At 41.1% G+C, this 14,541-nt stretch overlaps 1 long non-coding RNA gene across 1 annotated transcript; it reads right to left on the reverse strand.

Annotated features, from left to right (window-relative positions):
- Nucleotides 1-5,461: 5,461 nt before the first annotated feature.
- On the reverse strand, nt 5,462-8,612 carry LOC131423896 (uncharacterized). Its single transcript, XR_009226032.1, has 2 exons — nt 8,150-8,612; nt 5,462-7,003 (listed from the first exon to the last, which is right to left on the reverse strand). It is a non-coding gene; the product is annotated as an uncharacterized LOC131423896 (long non-coding RNA).
- Between the last annotated feature and the right edge of the window lie 5,929 nt (nt 8,613-14,541).

Consider the following 14,541-nt stretch of genomic DNA (forward strand, 5'->3'; position numbering starts at 1 on the left):
AAAAAAAATTTTTAAAAGTAAGTGACTCCAATATCAACACAAATTATAAAGAAATACTCTGGGAGCCAGGCATGGTGGTATACGTCTGTAATTCCAGTGACCTGGGAGGCTGAGGCAGGAGGATTATGAGTTCAAAGAGAGCCTCAGGAACTTAGCAAGGCCCTAAGCAACCTAGGGAGACCCTATTGCTAAATAAAAATAAAAGGGGCTGGGCATGTGGGTCTGTGGTTAAGCACCCCTGGGTTCAATCCCTGGTACCAAAAATAAAATAAAATTAGAAAGCTTGCTACCAAGGAAAAACCTAAATAAACCCTGTAGCTTTAGATTTTCTTACTTGACATAATTTGAAAGGTTGAATAGTGGGGTACTACATTATTTGTCTCCACTAGCTTTGTTGTAGATCACATCTGTCACGTAGGTTATGATGTCAATGATTGCTCAGGTTACTATTCAGAGATTGAGACTGCTTTTGCTGAAAATACTTCCTCTTCACTTCGGCTGAAAGCAATGAAAAGGCTTGAAACCTCTCTGTATGTCCTTTGCTGTCTTAATCTTTGGGTCAGATTTCTACTAGAAAGAAAAGGGAACCCTGTAAGAGACTGTTGCTATCAATGGTCCCATCTTGATTCCAGTTCCCTTTCTCATTGGCCAGCTATGGGGCCTTCATCTGCATTCTGGTGATCTTGTTTATTTTTCAGAGCTGACTCCAGAAACTGGTTGTTGATCACAAAATTAACCCAAAAACAGACTGCCTGGCTCAGGTTCCTGAGATAGTGCTGATTTCGGCTCATATTCCCCTAATTGATCTTCATATAAACATTCTCCATCTCCCCAAAGACCTTGAAAGAACAAATTGAGACATTAGTCATCCTCCTTTCCTGGTTGGTAGCATCCTCAATAAAGTCTTTCATTCTCAACACTTGACTCTCATTGATCAGTTTTTCCAAGGGATGAGCTTCTGCACCTAATTTCAGAAATAAGCTCCCAAACATTTACTTTCCAGTTCCCTGTGCACACAATGACTATGGAGAATTCTAAAGGACTTTTGTTTGCTTTGGCTAAATTATTGCTATTTATCATGTGAGGAATCAAAGCAGAAATATAAAAAAAGTTATTTAGTCATCAATTTATTTATTTGGTAGCGGGAATTGAACCCAGGGGCTCTCAACCACTGAGCTACATCCCCAGACCAATTTTTAGATTTTATTTAGAGACAGGGTCTCATTGAGTTGCTTAGGGCTTTGCTAAGGTGCTGAGGCTGACTTTGAAATCACGATCCTCCTGTCTCAGCCTCCCAAACAGCTGGGATTCCAAGCATGTGCCACCAAGCCCAACAAGACCTCTTAAATAGGTGAAACCACAAGTGTCAAGTTAACTTTATAAAGATATAGGAAAAAGGACTAGGGATATAGCTCAGTGGTAGATCATTTGCCTTGCAGGCGTCAGGCACTGGGTTTGAATCTCAGCACCACATAAAATAAATATATTATGTCCATCTACAATTTAAAAAATATTTAAAAAAAGATACAGGAAAAACAAAATTTAGGATTTGTGATCAACAAAGACTATCCTGGATAAATTAACAGGCAGATGGAAAGTTGGGAAAAGGTGTCTGCATTGTCCAAAAGTGACAAGGGAAAAATACTGAAAATCAAGATGTCAGGTCGGTGGCGGTGACTTGGGACAAAGCAGCCCTCGGGAAAGAAACATCTATTAGGCACCAACAGAAACGCCTATCAATCAGCAGGATCTCCTGACTAACGCCTGTCAATCATCAGGACCCCCTGGCCAATCGTGGAGTTCAGCCAGCTCCCTGGACCAACTACAGTGGGACAAGGGACTCTAAAAATACCTTTCCTGTCCCAAGCCCTTCCCTTCCTGCCTAAGCCCCATAAAACCCCAGTCCAGGTTGAGCTCCCAGGCAGTTTCTCCTCAGACCCTTCACTCTGTCGGTCTGATCAAGTTCCACCAGGGAGTGATATCTCAATGAAGCCTCCTTTGGCAGCCTTTTAAAATCTACCTCCTTTGGTTGCTGTCGGCCTCGCCTGATCTTACACAAGAAACCAGTTATATCAAGACATAGGAAACTCAATACAAAAAATGAGCACAGAATATGAGCAGATAATTGACAGAAGGGTTACCTGAGCAAAAGGAAGGATAGACAAAAGGAAGAAAAGGAGGGAGGGAGGTAGGAAAGAATGTAGGAAGGAAATTAAAAATGGCCATTGCATTTCACTGTTTATCAATGAATTTCTCCAAATTAGAGAACACCCAGTGATGGTTTGCCACGACACACGACTAAACCAGTCAGGGTCACTCCAGGTGAACAGGGCTGGCACAGAGACAGAGAAATACCTTTTCCTTCGGGTTCTATGACAGCTCCTCTGACCCAGCTCCCCCAAAGGAGGCAAGGCAGGCAAGAAAGAGAGAACATGCCTCGAACCCGGGTTTTATTGGGGGGAGGATGTTCCATGGAATACTGTACCCCCCAAAAGGACAAACGGGTAGGATTACAAAGGAACAGGTGTGTGTAACTCAACCCCAGTGGGTGACACCTACTCCTGGAGCCATGCCTTTGTTATCTGAGCTGGCATGACCTTGCAGCCTTGCCCGCCTGAACACAATAATTGTTCAGTGCCTCAGGGCATCGGGACTTAAAGGTGCATTCATTCGAGGAAGCTCCAGACAAGGGTTGGGATAGGAGGAATAAGGAATCCTTGCACACTGCCAGTGGGAGGGTAGAGTGGTGGAAATGCACATGTGCACTATATACCAGGAAATGTGCTTCTGGGTCTCTATGATGCCTTCTCACACCTGTTTGTAAGGCAGCATTGGAGTCGATGTTCCCAGAAGCATTTCTTTCAGTGAGGGAACTGTTACTGGGTAGAAGGCAGGAAAGACCATGGTGATGCAGAGAAACAGACCATCCATAAGCCAACAGGGTAAAGGCCTCAGAGACTGGAAAGAGGGAATGAGGCCATTCCAGCCTAGAAGGAGACATCGGGCCTGGGAATGTTCTGTCGCTGCCCCTAACAGCTTCAGCCACACAGCTCCTTAGTTATGCCTAACCCTACCCCTAGCAATGGCTAACCACTTAATCTTCTCTAAAATCCTTCCTCTTTTGCCAACAAACCCACACCCCCACCCTTATGTTAATAAAGGCTTAAAAATTACTTTTCCTAGATTTGCTGAAATACTGAGCTGATTGGCCCCTTTCTGAATCCTATTCCCTACCAATCAAATATAGGGACAGATCAAACCCATGAAACACCCTAGACAACAGAGACCCTTGGCATCCCTCTCTTGGGACCCCTTCCTCTTCAGGACCTCTGCTTCTATTATTCAAATAAATCTTGTTTTTTGCTCTCACCCTGTTCTCTGTGGATTTCATTCTTCACATTCACATGTTGCTCTGGCAGGAACTAGATAAAGACACACGATATACGTTATCTGGTAAACAATACTGACCGAATACATCAAAAACCAGAAAAAATTCTCTAATATTATTCCATTTGGACACATTATAAATATATGTACATTAACTCTGAGGCAGAAGGATCTCAAGTTCTCACAAATTTGAGACCAGCCTCGGGAACTTGGCAGGACCTTTGTCTGGTTAAAAAAAAAAAAAAAAAAGGAAAAAGAAAGAAAAGCAAAGACAACGACTCAAAACTGCCTGGCCTTGCACTGGGAATTTGGCTCAGTGGCAAAGTGTCTACCTAGCATGTGTGAGGCTGTGGGGTTGGTTCCCCAGCACCCTCCCCACACAAACACACATAACCTGTCCCAGCATCTATCCACTACCCAATTCCACAGCCACACCCACATTTTAGGTTATTTGTTCCAGCAAAATTCATTTCTTTCTTCCATTCAATTTTTGTTTTGGTCAGCTTCATTCGAGACTGGGGAATTCCTAAAGAACCAGAAATTTATTTTCTCACACTTTCAGGGGCTGGGAAGTCTGATATCATGATACCAGCACCTGGACATGTCCTTCCTGCTGCATTCTCATGTGGCAGATGGCAAAGGGGCAAGATGAAACAACTCACTTCCATGAACCTGTTAGAGCGGCATCAATCCATTCATGAGGACACATCCCCCATCATCCAAACTCCTCTCCAAAGGCCCTGCCTCACAATACTGTTGCATTGGGGACTAAGTTTCCCACATAGGACTTTGAGGAAAACACTGAGACCACAGCATAAGACTACATGTCCATTTTAAGTTTGAATCTGAGCTCTGACTTTTATTTCCAAGAAGTTATAGTTCTAAGATTTTTCACTTACAAACACAGGAAAACCAATTAAACAGCCATGCACTCCAAGATCAAGGACACCACTATTTACTGACCGTTCAGTCTATTCTGGGAGCTACTCATAAACACTCTGGCGTGCAACTCAGAAAACAATCTCTTGAGATTGGCACTGTGCTGATCACCACGTCATTAAAGACTCTGACTAACAAGCCGACAGAAGTTCCTTCCCTTAGGACCAGGTCACACCCTCATAAACCCATCATCATGTTAAAAATGCATTTAATACACCTCATCTACTGGACAGCACAGCTTAGCTCTACATACCTTGAACATGCTCAGAGCACTTCCATTAGCCTCACCTGGGGAAAATGATTGAACAAGGTCTGATTTCTACAGAAGTGTTGAAAATGTCATGTAATTTACTGAATATCGTACAGCACAGACTCATCAGTTCTTTACCATTTCCTGATCACAATGCTGACTGGGAAGAATGTCATACTGCATGATCAATTCAGGAAAATACCCAAATTCAACATTCTGGTACTCCACCCTGCCCAGAGTTGGCTGTGTGACTATCTCTATGACTAAAAGGGTATCTCCTTGGGGCCTGAGGCTTCTGCAGGTCTCTTCCCAAGAAGCCCACCATGGGCTCATCCTGGGAATCTCCAGTAGCCATTCAGGAGGTATGTGCCAAGGCATGGGGATGGGGCCGAGAACAAAAGAAGTGTCCAGGTGCCAGGGAGTGGACATTCTAGAGGGGGAGCTGGTGAGCCAGGGACACAAAAAGGTATTAATAAGCAAGTCACATAATAGAACTTTAGAGAGGAATAGATGGTATCATGAGTAATGGAGTCTAGTGGGTAGAGTTAGGAAAGTGCATTAGAGAGGGATTCAGGATGGGAACCCTCAAGTATTTAGAGCTAAAGAATATGAGAATCTAGCTGGGTGCAGTGATGCATGCTTGTAATCCCAGCGGCTCGGGAGGCTGAAGTAGGAGGATTGTGAGTTCAAAGCGAGCCTCAGCAACAGCAAGGCACTAAGCAATTCCGAGAGACCCTGTCTCTAAATTCTCTAATAAAATACAAAACTGGGCTGTGGAGGTGGTTCAGTGGTCGAGTGCCCCCAAGTTCAACCTCTGGTACCAAAAAAAAAAAAAAAAAAAAAGATGAGCCACTGATGAACACAATACTCACAACTTTTAGAAAGTTTGCTTCAAGTAGGATATTTTCTACAGCATTTTACACAAATTACTTTGTATTAGGCTCTTCACGTGACTTGACATTCATAGGATTTCTTAACATTCATAGGATTTCACAGCGTGAGGAATTTTCATAGGATATTCAAACTATTTGTCACAACTGACAACTTTCTCATATTTTTCACATTCACAGGGCTTTGATCCAGTGCGCATCCTTACATGTAGGCCATCTGAAAACTTCCACGCATCTTCTATTGAAGCAGTGTTTCTCTACATTATGTTCTTCTATATCAGTGAACTGAACCAAGATGATGAGAGCTGTGGCGTTGAGTCCTCTCCACTCTGCATACTCATGTGTGCTACAATGGTTGTATGGTAATGAAGCCTTCCCACATGCTACAAATAGGGTTTCTCTCCAATGTGAATCTTTTCATATTTTTCTAAATTATTGGAGCCCTTGCAGGCTTTCCCACAGTGCTTACATAGTTTTTCCCTCCAGAGTGCATCTCTTCACGTCTTTGCATTTTACTGTACTCTTTGAAGGCTTTCCCACATTGCTTATGTACATGAGGTTTCTCTCCACTGTGATTTCTTTCATGTATCCGAAGAGTACTGGCTCAAGTGAAGGCTTTCCCACAGTGCTTACATATGTAAGGTTTTCCTCCAGTGTGGATTCGTTCATGTATTTGAAGGAAACTGGAATGTTGAGAGCCACAGCCAAAGGGGCCCCAGCAAACTTCCAGCTGCCAGCAAACTTCCAGCTGCCGGCTGATGATTGGCTCACAGCGGCCCCAGCAACATCTAGCTGATTGGCTCCTCTGCGGTGATGCTCATTGGGCTGTTTCCCTGCCCTTTCAGACCACGGAGCTGCTCAATGGGGGACTTTTTTGGCTCTGCCCACGTGACCCAGCCAATGGGCCTCAAGAGCAGGAGGATTGTGGGAGGTGGAGAGAAGCTTGTGTTGGAGAGAGAGGCTTGTGGAAAGCCGGTGGTGGCAGTTGAGGCTCTGAGGGTTTTTCCTGAGAGGCTGTTTTGTTTGGCGTGTGTGGTTCTAAAAATAAAGTTAGTTTCTTTTGACAAGTGGCTCCTGATTGTGCCCAGCCAGACTGCGGCACTGGAACATCTGAAAGCATGCCCACATTGCTCACACACATGTTTCTTTCTAGTGTGAGTTTGTGCATGTCTTCGACAATAAACAGGAAGACTGAAGGTTTTCCCACACTGCTTACATTCGTAAGGTTTCTCTCCAGTATGAGACCTTTCATGATCTTGAAGGTAACTGGGCCACTTAAAGATTTTATCACATTTTTTTACATTCATAGGGTTTCTCTCTAGACTCCTGATACTTAAGTCGTCTGCATGTAGAGTCAGATGTGATGTGCCTCTTAAGGGATGAATGACCAAAGGCCACTTCACACACACAGCTTTCATGAGTCTTTACTCCAAGAAGTGTTTTCTTGTTCAGAATATGATCTGGAGGAGTCTGGCTGAACATTTTTTCACACTGTCTACTTTTTTTATATTCATCGAGTCTCTCTACCACTTGACTTCTGTAACAAAAAAGCAGCACAATATAAAGGATTTGCTTATTAGTGATTTTACATTTATTAATATATATTAGCTTTCATGTTAACACCATCAAGAAGTGTGTAGGCTTTATACCTATATAAACCAAGGGAACTTGAATGGACTGACTGCTTGGCAAGATGGTTCAACAACAGATATTGTCAAAGCAGTGATATTCACTGGGTTTCTTGATTGGGGTTTTTGGGAGGATTTTTTCTTTTCTTTTTAAATTGTATTTTTGGAACTGGGATCCAATGCATGACTTTGCACATGTGAGGCAAGTGCTTTACTGCTGAGCTATATCCCAGCCCTCACTGGGGTTTCTTGATACTATTTCCAACTTAACTATTTTGCAAACACTGACCATCTAAGTCACATTTAAGTACAGGTTAGGTATTCCTCATCTGAAATGCATGGGCCCAGAAGTGCACTGAATTTCAGATTTTGAAATATTTGAATATACATATGAAATATTTTGGAGATGGAACCCAAGAGAAAAGGTCAAATTCATTTAGGTTTTATAATATACCATATGCTCAAAGCCTGAAAGTAATTCCATACAACATTTTAAATAATGTTGTGCATGAAATAAGGTTTCTGTACATTAAATCATGAGAAAATGTCACTTGTAGCATCATGCTGGTGCTCAAGTAGTTTAGGATATTGCAGCATCTAAATTTTGAATTTTTGGAGTAAGGATGCTCAACCTGTATTTAGTTCTGGAGAAAATATTCTGAGAGAAAATAATTTTGAAACTGGGCTTATTTGTTTTGATTGCAATGTTTTAATGTTAATGTTTCCAACTCACTCCAAATTTCTTGAGGAATGCTGCTTTCTCTTGTGAATTCAAATCATTAATATATATATTAGCTTAAAAATTGATTTCTCCACGGATTTTTGTACTCATCTTCAATGTTCTGATACCCCCATTTTTGTCCTAAAATGTAGACCCAGAAAAATCATTATGAATTATTATCACAGAAAATTTCTAAGAACGTAGGTCCACATTATATTGAGATCATGTTGACTTTTTTACCAAAGCATTCCCTTTTCATATGCCAAATCTTTAAACAGCATTGATGAATACTTGTTCCCTAACTGACTAGGTGAATGAATGATTTCACCCTTACCTACAGAGGCCAGGTTCCTGAAGGTTTCCTGCATCACAGCTCTGTAGAGCTTCTTCTGGGAATGAGTTAGCAATGACCACTCTTCCCGGGTAAAGTTCACAGCCACATTCTCAGAGGTCACTGACCCCTAAAAGAATCCCAAATATGTTTTCAGGAGGAAGGGTGAGTCTGACAGCTCCTGGGGTCCTGTACTCAATTCATGACAAGGTCACATAAGGCTGCAAACTACAAACGTTTATTGCATGACTTGGTTGTTACATTCTTTCTCTGCCCATACCCATGTTCTCTCACACAGCTTTTCTGATGCTAGATTTGAATGCTTCTATACAGAAATAGCAGAACGAGAACATTTGTCACATTGGGGAGTTCAAATATACTGCTGGGGCATCCCTAATATCTCCTTGTACCATGGACCTATAGCATCTATCCACGTAGTGTAGGCAACAGACTTAATATCAGTGGTCTTGAGACTTCATCCTTAGATGAAGTCTCAAGACCACTGATATTAATCCCCGGCATAAAAACCAACCAACCAACCTGGGAAAATGATCATAATGTATTTAATGGTACATAAAAATACCATACATGGAAAAAGATCCATGTCCTTGACAATGAAGGAGTAGTCAATAAATCAACAGTCAAGTAGGTCCCATTTCATAATCATAAGTACAAAATTTAGCCAATAAGATAGTGCCAAGTGTCAATGTCCACAGCAAGTCATTATGATGAATGAAGATCACTGGACCCACTCCATTGGTATTTCCTATTGTTTGAATTTGAACACAATCTAGATAATAATGTACTCTGGAAATCAAAGGATTGCATTTTAAGCATCCTTTCCATACACCAAAAAATGGTAGATATGTTAGCTCAACTTAGGCACTCCACAATGGATACATATTTCAAAGCATGATGTTTTAAATTATAAGAATTCAATTTTATGTATCAATGAAAAGTATATGGATATTTTTAAAATAAAATAAAAATAAAGACAAAGACATCAAATATGTTATGCAGAGAGATAGGTTTCTAGCATTAACTGAAAAAACAGCTGGGGCTAGAGTTGTGGCTCAGTGGTAGAGTGCTTACCTAGCATGTGTGAGGCACTAGGTTCAATTCTCAGCAACACATATAAATAAATAAAGGTCCATTGACAACTAAAAAAATATTTAAATTTTTAATAAATATTTAAATATTTAAATAAATATTTAAATAAACAGCTGGAGTGCTTATATTAATTCAGACTAATCAGGCAGTAACTGTTCAAGGAAAATTATAAGGAATACAGGGATCAAATAATGATAAAGCAGTAGGTTCTCCCAAAAGACATAATAATCCTTAATATGTATGCTCCTAAGAGTCACGTTATGTGAACCCAAACTTAAAACAAAGAAAATATAGATCTATAATTATATTTGAAGACTTCTACAGACATATTAGTAATTGACAGATAAAGCAAAAATAGTCATAACAGAATTAAACTCATTAGGGCTGGGTTTGTAGCTCAGTGGTAGAGTGCTTGTCTGGCATGTGTAAGGAACCGGGTTCCATTCTCAGCACTGCATATAAGTTAATTAATTAATAAAGGTCCAACGAAAACTAAAAATAATAATAATAATAATTAAGTATCATCCATTAACTGAAGCCATTTGATATTTCAGAATACTCCACCTAACAACTACAGAGTATACACTATTCTCAAGATTACATGGAATACTCACCAATATAGACCATGTTCTGAGCTATAAAACACACCACAACAAATCTAAGGGAACAGAAATCATATAAAGTATGCTCTCAGAGCATATTGGAACTGAAGTGGAAATCAACAGCAGAAATATAGTTGGAGAAACTTCAAATTACTACAGACTGAACCATAGATTTCTTTTAAAAAAAAGTTTTTAGTTGCAGATGAACACAATATCTTTATTTTATCTATTTTTTTAATATTTGTTTTAGTTTAGGTGGACACAATAACCTTTATTTGTACTAAGCAACTCAGCAAGACGCTGTCTCTAAATAAAATACAAAAATAGGGCTGGGGTTGTGGCTCAGCGGTACAGTGCTTGCCCAGCACATGCAAGGCGCTGGGTTCAATCCTCACTACCACATAAAAATAAAGGTATTGTGTCAACTAAAAAATATTAAAAAAAGAAAAGAAAAAAGAAATCAACAAAACCAAAACCTATTTCTTTTCTTTTTCTTGTTTGGTACCAGGAATTGATCCTAGGGCACTTAACCACAGAGCCATATACCCAGTCCCTTTTTGTATTTTATTTATAGATAGGCCCTCACTAAATTGCCAAGGCTGGTTTGGAACTTGCAATCCTCCTGCCTTGGCTTCCCAAGCTGCTGGGTTTACAGGCATGTGCCACAACCACGCTGAGCTCCAAAACCTGTTTCTTTGGCGGCGGTGGGGGGGGGGGGGCGAAGAATAATCAATGAAATTGACAAACCCCAGCCAAACTAACTGAAAAAGGAGAAAACACACAATAACCACCACAATGATATAATGAGGGGATCACTGACACTAATTCCATAAACATTAAAGAAACCACAAAGGAATATTACAATTCCATGCCAAAAAATTTACTAACTTGTCTGAAATTAACCAATTTCTGGAAAGAAACAATCTGCTAATACTCATACCAGGAGAGAGAATATAAACAGAGGGGACAAAAGTATATCATTTTGTAATATATCAACAATAAACAATTGGATATGAAATTTAAAACCACAACATCATTCACATAATACCCAAAACAAGAAAAAAGCAAAAACAATAAACCTCATGAAAAAGTAAGAGGCTCTCTGGGGCCCCACCCAGTAGGCACTAAGCAACTCAGTGAGACCCTGTCTCTAGATAAAATACAAAATAGAGCTGAGGATGTGGCTCAGTGGCTAAGTGCCCCTGAGTTCAATCCCTGGGAGCCAAAAAAAAAAAGGCTTGCCAAGTACAGTGGTGCACACCTGTAATCCCAGTGGCTGGGAAGGCTGAGGCAGGAGAATCAGGAGTTCAAAGCCAGCCTAAGCAACTCAGCGAGGCCCTAAGCAACTGCCTCTGAATAAAATATAAAAAAAGGGTGGGGATGTGGCTTGGTGTTTAAGGTCTTCTGGGTTCAATTCCCAATACCAAAAAAATAGAAATCTAAGGTTTAAACAGCAATACTGATCAGTAAAAAGCAATGTATAATCATACAGATATAAAGGATATAAATAAATAAAATAAATTAGATAATTCCAAGGGTAAGTCACAAGCATACATACATATGCTTGAAAGTTCAGTGCATTCATCCATAAACAACTACTGACATCTTAGATTAAATTAGTCACAATGTAAAAGGCAACATTTTCCCCAATTGTGTAAAAAAATCAGCGGTGTTCTAGCAGTTGGGAACAAAAACTGAGAATGATATTATCAACATCAAAAATAAAACCCCTGCTGGGCATGGTGGTGCAGGCCTGTAATCCCAGCGGCTTGGGAAGCTGAGACAGGAGAATCAAGAATTCGAAGCCTCAGCAACTGGCAAGGCACTAAGGAACTCAGTGAGCCCTGCCTCTAAATAAAATACAAAATAGGGCTGGGGATGTGGCTCAGTGGTTGAACTTAGATTTAACTCAGAGCCCCTGAGTTCAATCCTTGGTACCCCCCATCAACAACAACAACAAACCCCCAAACCATCCAAATCCCAAAATAAGTGAATCTAGGTTCTGCATTAGGAGCAGCATGTGTGTGACAGGCAAAGAACCAAGAGCTTTTCAGTACAAAGGAATGGGATCTTAAGTGTACTATTAACACCTTCAAAATCCCAAAGACGTAAAACCGGGCTGGGATATAGCTCAGTGGCAAAGCGTCTGCCTTGCATTCGCAAAGCCCTGGGTTTGACCCCCAGTTCCAAAAAAAAAAAAAAAGCCAAAGAGGTAAAACCCAGCAAAACTACCTCATGATAAATACAGGGTAAAGCCATAAAGAACTTCAAGAAGTAGGAATTATTGTCATCTCTGGGTACGGAGGTAGGTGAGAGTAGGGAGACACTCCAAAATTAACCACCATTCTACCTGGATGGTGACGCTGTGGGTGCTTATATTCTTAAACTTAGTATGAAACAGTTTATTTCAAGAATTCTCTTTGCTTCTCCAGACCTTATCATTCTATCCACTCAGGTTCAAACCAAGAAAATAAAAGTCTTACATTTGCATCTTGAAATACATACAATTCTTCACTGCTTAACTAAGCCTGAGCTGTTCAAAGGAAACAAAAGGGAGCAGCTCAGAGAAGATGAGCACTTTAGCCAGAATTCACAAGAGAATCCACACCCCTAAGCTTGGGCCCAGGGTGGCTCACATTTAGGCTGTGAGTGAGGAAAGCCTGAGCAGCCCGTAAATGAATTCTAGGGACTCCATACACCCTACTGTCCAATCCTCACAGTCCTCCATTGTCCCAATTCTCACCAAGGACCACTCACCCAGTTTAAAGCTCTGACTTGTGACATCACTTCAGGTACAAAATGCATGGTACTTATCAAACACCACTGAGTGTGCCCCAATTCTACTCTGACACCAGAGTTAACAGAGACCATACTAGTTCAGTGCGCAATCTCACCACACCACCCCCACTGTAGATGCCAGTCCAAAGCTGTCTAGTTACCAGTCCTGAAGCAGTTATCTAGAGGTCCCACTCTGAGTTATTCCATTAGCATAATGGGATATTTCCAGAAAGAAGCTCCTTATGCACAACCAAAGACATCCTATCACTCAGGAAATTCCAAGGGGTTTAGGACATATGCGCCAGAAACTGGAGACAGAGATCAAATATATTTTTTAATTATATCACAGACCCCAAAGAAATTCTCAAATTCACAAATGCTCCTCCAGCAGAACCCAGAGGTGTCTGGGTCAGAAATTCATAGACTTTCTCAATGGGCACAAATTATGCTGACTAACCCAACTCTGTGGATGCAAAATCAGGCTGCTAAGAGTTTAATGTCACCCAAGCCCAGCCATCCAGCAATAATAAAAGAAATCAAGTCCCATTGCCTGTGTTCTGGAGAAGCAGCCTAGTGCAAAAAAACACCCTTCCCATTACACTTAGATGATACTGCCCCCACCTTTTAAACCAGACATGTATTTTCAAATTCTTGATTTTTGCCTCATATGACTAAGCTGAACTTATCAGTATAAATAACATATACTTGTTCATCAAACTTAAATTCTCTCCTTCCTCTAGACCTGTGATCTCTGACCCAATCTCAGCCTGAGCCAGCACACAACCCTCCCTTTATATAATGGACTGTCTTCAGGGGAAACTTTCTCTGGTTCAGGATCTTATGTTCCACCCTCCATCATCCCTTGCTCTCCCATTCTTTCTGCTCTCTTCTGGTATCTACCTCCTGAGGGTGGGGGTGAGGGAAGCCCTTTCTGCTTTCTACTGGGATATCTGCAGACCTTACAGCTGAGGCTTTCCCCCTACTACAGTACTCCTTTCAAATAAAGCCATATCCTCAATCAACATTTCAATTTCACTTTTTTATTTGTGGTACTGGGGATTTAACCAAGGGCAATTTACCACTAGGCTACAACCCCAACCATTTTATTTTGAGACAGGGTCTCACTAATTTGTTTAGGGCCTAAGCTAAATGACTGAGGCTGGCCCTGAATTTACAAGCCTCCTGCCTCAGTCTCCGAAAACAGCTGGGATAATAGGCGTGAACAATCACACCTGGCAACATTTCATTTTGTACAACATGTAGAAAAGCCCAGGAATAAGAACCACAGCCTCAGAGAGTAAGCATATCTCCCCTTCCAGTCCAATGCTGTCCACAGGTGCAGGTGGATCCAGGCTTTCCAGTGTCTCAATACCAAGTATCCTTCTGTACTAGGTGTGGGACATACTTGTGGGTAGGCTGGGACATACTTAGGGGTAGGCTCCCAGGAAGAAGACCTCCTTTCATAATTTCATTATTTGCCTCAGTTTGGAATCACTGGGGGAGACCTCTGCTCCCCAGTCAAAATGACAATTTTTTGGAGGGGGAGGGAGGGAGACACCCAAGTGTGCTTTACCACTGAGCCACATCCCCAACCCTTTTTATTTTTCATTCTAAGAAAGGATCTTGCTAAGTTACTGAGGCTGGCTTCAAACTTGCAATCCTCCTGTCTCAGCCTTCCAGGTCAGGAGATTAGATCTGTGCCAATGCACCCAGCTACAATTCACTTACTTTATGAGAAAATATCCAGTTTGAAAAATCCATCAAGATAATGTGATAGTAGGAGCAAATGTGACTCCATTTTGTTTTATGACTTCATCCTGTAAAACAACCACGCCAAGTAGAAGAGTCATAACTGGGGCAAAATGTTCTTTTCCTTTTGCTATAGAAACCTTTAAGAACACGGAA

Source organism: Marmota monax, unplaced genomic scaffold (assembly GCF_021218885.2).
Source record: "Marmota monax isolate L192 unplaced genomic scaffold, Marmota_monax_Labrador192_F-V1.1 WCK01_AAM20220418_F8-fsc00021, whole genome shotgun sequence".
Taxonomy (NCBI): Eukaryota; Metazoa; Chordata; class Mammalia; order Rodentia; family Sciuridae; genus Marmota; species Marmota monax.